Genomic DNA, 5,844 nt, shown 5'->3' on the forward strand with positions numbered 1-5,844 from the left:
AGTTTTTGAAGGAGTCAAGGGTAGAATGGAAGAATTGGGGACGTTTTTCATTCTTAATATTTACAGAGTAAATCAGAAAAGTGAGGAGAGGGACTTTCCGTTCCATGGAAGTGCATTTTTACCTTGTGCATCTTACCTTGTGGGCAATGCTCTCCTTCAAGGGTTTTTAAAATAGCGTAAGGAGTGTCTTATTCTCCCTTAAAAAATGTCTAAAAATAAGTTGATTAAAGACTTTTCAAGGAAATTTATAAACACACACACACACACACTTTTATGATTTGATAAGCAAATGGCCGGACATTGTTTTAGGAGTATCTTCATCTAGAGAGTGCTGAAATATTACTTGCTTCAAACTTAAGTCAGGCTGTGTGTGAAGCATTTTTAAGGAGGACAATCTATGAAGATTCAGCCACAGCTGTTTTTAAGCCACTAGGAGTTTCCTAAGGCTCGTCTGTTTCCTTCAGTGTATATTCCAAGTGCATCCAATCTATGTTAACAGACTCTATAAAGTCAGAAGAGAGGGAATCCAAAATAATATCAGAAAAAAGTACTCATTCAGTGCCTTCTTCTTTTCACTCAAAAATGCATAATGGCAGCTCATGACTTCTTGAGAAAGATTTAAGTTATTTGTTGTGATTATGATCTGTTTTCCAGTAAGTGTGTATGGGGGTGGGGGCAGCTCAAAATATTTGCTACCAAGGTTTAATCAATGCCATGGGAAAATTGTGGAACATCTCTCAAACAAAATTGCCATGATCATCTTTGATAGCTTCAGCAGAAAAAGTAGAAAATTGTGGAAAATTGTTTAAAAAAATACAGTTAAAGTGGAGTACAGTTTCTGACAACCTGTCTCTCAAACCCTGTTATTTTATCATTTATTTAATGTAATCTATGATTTTAGCTATTAGCTTAGATTTCTCTTTCAATTTTCTTCATATGTTAAGATTGCCTGGCCTCCTGCATCTGGTATCCCAGTATAAGCCTTTACTGATTCCTGATTACCAAACACCTGGATATTTACATATTTAGGTCTCCAGCACCAAATGGTGAAGAGCATTTATTAAAGATGGCCACATATTTTGTGATTATTCTGTCTTCAATTAAATTTCAAACCATTTCAAACTTTTTGTTATGAATACATTAAACTTGCTTTTTAAATAACCATGGATGTTTGATTTCCTATAATAAGTTACTAGCTTCAAAAATTATGTATAAAATGGACTGAACAATGAGAATTATTGTTTATTAGAAAGGTTTAAACTTTCTGTTGCAAACATTTTGAACTTCTTTGTAAGCAACCATCGATGTTGGGTTTCTTATAATCAATAGCTATAAGCTTAAAAATTATATGCAAAAGTGTGTTGAATAGTGAGCATTATTATTTAGTAGAAAGAAATTTTAATTAGTAATGCAGTAGGATTGAGGCACTGATCTCAGTAATAACACTCCTTTTTCTTTTTGAGGTTAGAATCATAATGGTTTATTCCACTTACTTTTCAATTAATTAATGTAAGCCTTTTAGTACCTTTTTTTTTTTTTGTGATGCTGGGGATTGAACCCAGGGCCTTGTGCATGAGAGGCAAGCACTCTACCAACTGAGCTATATCCCAAGCCCACCTCTTATTTTCTTGTGCACTCATTTGTTTTGTAGGTTTTCCCATCAGACACACATACAAAAAAAAAAAAAAAAAAAAAAAACAGAAAATTCCCAGGAATCATGATGTGCATACCATTCTTTTCTAGCTGCTGAAACCCCTAATAGACTCATACATACTGCATGGCATGTTCTATATTTAAACATTCCATCAGAATTGAATATTTGGATGATGAACTTATGTCCACTTCTTTAATATGTTTATAAATCAGGAAAGTATATTTGACCGATATTGCCAACAATCTTATCTATTTGCCTGAATTCCTTTCTTTCTCCTACAGCTCATGTTCTCATTTTGCTAAGAGCTATTGTTCTTTATTCCAAATTGTTGCCTATCTCTACCCACATTTGTGGATGCCCAGAATCTGTAAATTTAGATCACTGCTATTTTGTAGAATTTATATTTCCCAATTTATGTGATAAAGGAACCAATGCATTCCTTCCAACATTGGTCAAGTTGGTTGGGAGATTAAATTATGTTTTCCAATATACAAGGGTGATGATCTAGCACTAAGAAATGACTACAACATGTATTTTAAATAATAATTGTAATGAAATGTAGGAAAGGAGGCAGAAACACATATACATGAGCAAAGATATAGATACTGGAATCAAAAACCCAGCAAAAAAGGCTAAGGGAGAGAGTAGAGGCAGAAATGTAAACAATTCATTTCGGCAAGAAATTCGAAAGAATTTAAGTTGGCTTTTATAGGAAAAAAGTAAGTACAGAAACAAAATATAAAAGTGCACTGTGACAATATAGAGAACAGAAACAGTAAAAATGTCCTTTTTAGAGGAACTCATCATAGTAAGAAAAAAATCACCTCTTTGACCTTCGAACTAAAAAACTACAACTTATGGGCTATAAATAAAACCTTACAAATCACTCAAGGATACAAGAAAAATAAGGAAACCATACTTAGGATTTAGAAAATAGGAAAGTAAAATGATTATTTATTGAAAAGAAGCTGATATAACTTCTCTGAGAAAAATATTTAAAAAAATATTTTTTTTTAATCTAGGGGCACTGAGTTCCAGCCTCCCTTTTTTTAAAAAAAATTTTTATTGAGTCAGGGTCTCACTAAGGTGCTTGACCTTGATAAATTATTGAGACTGTCCTTACATTTGCAGTCTTTCTGCCTCAGCCCCCCAAGCCATGTGCACTATCATGCCTGATTTATTAGAAAAATATTTTAAAAAAATGATTATTCTAAATAATGATATGATTTTTCAATTATAATAATACAGGAAACACACTTTTCAACATATAGAAAAAGGAGGAAGGTGATTCAATATCATTTACACCAGACAGATAAACATCACTTCTTTCAATAGCTACCTTGGAGAAAAGGGTGGTGTTCTCAAACTTCATAAAATTTGCAGAATATGGTTCATTTTCATGGAACTTATTCACAGTTAAAATACACACTTGAAAGAAAATAAAGTTTTTCAAGGTTAAAGTAGAGCTAGGGAAGCACAGGCTTTGGAAATTTAAGAAACTGTTACCCAACTCTAATTCACAATTATATACTCACATAAATTGATATCAGGTGAAAAATTGAATTCCAGAAGTAAGTCACACTCATACCTTTCAATTAACTGTCAAACATTTATTTATTCATTCCCAAGTATAGATCAATGTACTAAGGAAACAAAGATTTATAGGTTAGCAAGCATGCTTAGAAATCAAATATTGGACTCTGCCATCAATTTTTGCATTGGAGGTGGCTGCCAATATTGTTACTAATTGACAACTATCAGGGGAATGAGGCAATGTGGTGCCTTAAAAAGATTGCATTGAGACTCTTCGTATATAATGAGGAAATATTGTTTATATTGTCCTTAGAGATGTTCACATGGTCAGCCTGGAGCTGTCAAGAGTTGGGGTGAGAGCTAGAGATCTTTATAGCTTGACTCACTTAGATTTTGATCTTCCCTCAGTATAGACACAAACATGATAGAATCTTTGGTATGGTATTGCTCCCAAGGAACTACTTGACCAAAAGTGATCTCCCTTGTCACTGTGGCATGGAGCATATAAATGGGATACCTACAACATGCCTATCTAGTATTTTTTCTTTCATCAAATTTATAAAGAGTATTTGTGGAACAAATTCATGTAGAACATCCAATCCTTTTTTTCCCCTAATTTATACCTACTAATATTCTCTTTTGTTAATCTATTTTTATACTATCCTGAATGTAAGCTAATATTCTCTTCAATAGTTAATTTGCATAAGTTCCTAAGAATAAGAGGTTCCCCACCCAGTGTCACTAAGGGATACATCTATATATTTTCCCCATTAATAATACATGCTCATCTCTCTGCTTTTGGCCAAAGCTTGATATACAAGACTATATAGTCTTGTATAGTTAGGGCTGTTAAAAGCATCCTTATCTAAGGTAGAGGTTGGGAGTCACAATAGCCAGGTGATATGTGGAAGATAGTTTGAATATTAATGAATAAGTAAAAAAAAATTCTGTCCTGCACCATTCTAAATTAATATGGAGAACAGGAGCACAGGAAATGGTCTTTCCCTTTATAATCTCAGGGAATGTTTGCATATTTCTTGTTTCTTCATAATTTTGAATGGTTTTGTATTCTCAAGATCTGTTTTCTATGTCCATATATGTCAATAACTCAGAACTTTCCTTGTCAAAGATTTAACATCATTTTGAACACTGATAAACATATAAAAAATGTCAAAATATCTTTGAAAATGGTGGTTGCATACAGAAAGATGCTGAAAATTATTCCAAAGAGAGCAAAGGTAAAAGTGAGCAAATTAATTGCTGAGAATTCAGTGTAAAAGATATAATTTCAAAATTATATGTATGCTTTGGAATATTTCAACATGTAGAAAGAATCTTTGGCCCTGCTTCTTTTTATAACTGAATACATTTACATTCAGTTGTGCACTGAAATAAAATGAAAAAGCCCATGATTTTGCAGCATATAAGTTTTACAAAATATTTTTAAAAGTGCTCTTAATAGAAACAAATTATTTTTGTATAAAGAAAGTGTTTCTAGAAGAAAGGTATGCTGAAAGGAGGGGAGAAAACAGTATGTTTGAAAATATTTCAGCTGAAATGCTTCAACATTTTAATATCAAAAAATAGAATTGAAATATATACATACTCCATCTAGCAGATTCTGCACCTGCAGATTGAATAATTTATCAACTAAAAATATGATCTCTGGAGAGGAGCCAATTAAAAGCAGCAATAATTTCAGTTTTTAAATACAAATTACATCTTGGAAGAAAGCTGCAAACGTGGCACTTTCAAATAGTGGATATGTCTTCTCTGGCCCTAGAGTAGAGATCTCTTAGCCATTAACATGTATTCTCTTTCCCACTCTTACTAAGTAGAGTCAGCAAAGTTTACAATGGCTCTCAAGGAGCCACTTCTGTGTGAGCTGCCTCATTCAGATTTCTTCCTGAGGCTCATGGGCACCTGGGAAGCAACATAAGGGGGGACCACCCATCCCTTCCTCAGATTGACCTGAGAAGGGCTCTTTCTTACCATGGAAATGCTTCACGTTTCAACATTCTGTTAGTACATTCCTTAGTCTTTTTATGCGCTTTTTTTTTCTTTTTCTTTTTTTAAATTTAACCCTGGAACTCAAAAACCTTGACTTTCCTTTGGTTGATATTTGAACCAGCTTTGAGTTTTTGCACATATTAAAATTTCAGTCAAAAATAGATAATTTAGTGTTCACATTTTCCTAGCAACGATGCTAAAATAAAGTCAGAATCATTCCATACATCTATCACTCTCCTTCCTTTTCTTCCCACTAATTTTTACCTGGAGAAAAATAAATAAATAAAAGCTGTAGGTTAAGGGTGGAGGAAGAGGGAAAATTACTTTAGATTGCTTTGGGTTGACAAAAGATGTGCCCCAACATGGATTGGAAGCTGGGGCTACGCATTTTACTGAGTCGTTGGCAGATAAAAGATAGTGTGAGGTCTTGTAAGGCAATATTGAGGTAGAAGAGGTCTGAGAGGCTGTTTTACCTTTGGGTGGCCTGATTAAACTCCTATTCATTCATTTAAAGACAGCTGTAATGAATGAAGTGATTGCTAGACACCTGGCCTATCAGTCCCAGCTGTCTGACCACACTTGCCTCCAAATCTCTTGAAGAAGTATTTCTACTCCTCTTCTCAGTACTGTGATTCCCATGCAATGAC

At 33.7% G+C, this 5,844-nt stretch overlaps 1 non-coding gene across 1 annotated transcript; it reads right to left on the reverse strand.

Annotated features, from left to right (window-relative positions):
- Positions 1-1,537: 1,537 nt before the first annotated feature.
- Positions 1,538-1,610, reverse strand: Trnae-cuc. Its single transcript has one exon. It is a non-coding gene; the product is annotated as a tRNA-Glu (tRNA).
- Positions 1,611-5,844: the final 4,234 nt, after the last annotated feature.

Source organism: Marmota marmota, unplaced genomic scaffold (genome assembly GCF_001458135.2).
Source record: "Marmota marmota marmota unplaced genomic scaffold, marMar, whole genome shotgun sequence".
In the NCBI taxonomy this organism is placed as follows: Eukaryota; Metazoa; Chordata; class Mammalia; order Rodentia; family Sciuridae; genus Marmota; species Marmota marmota.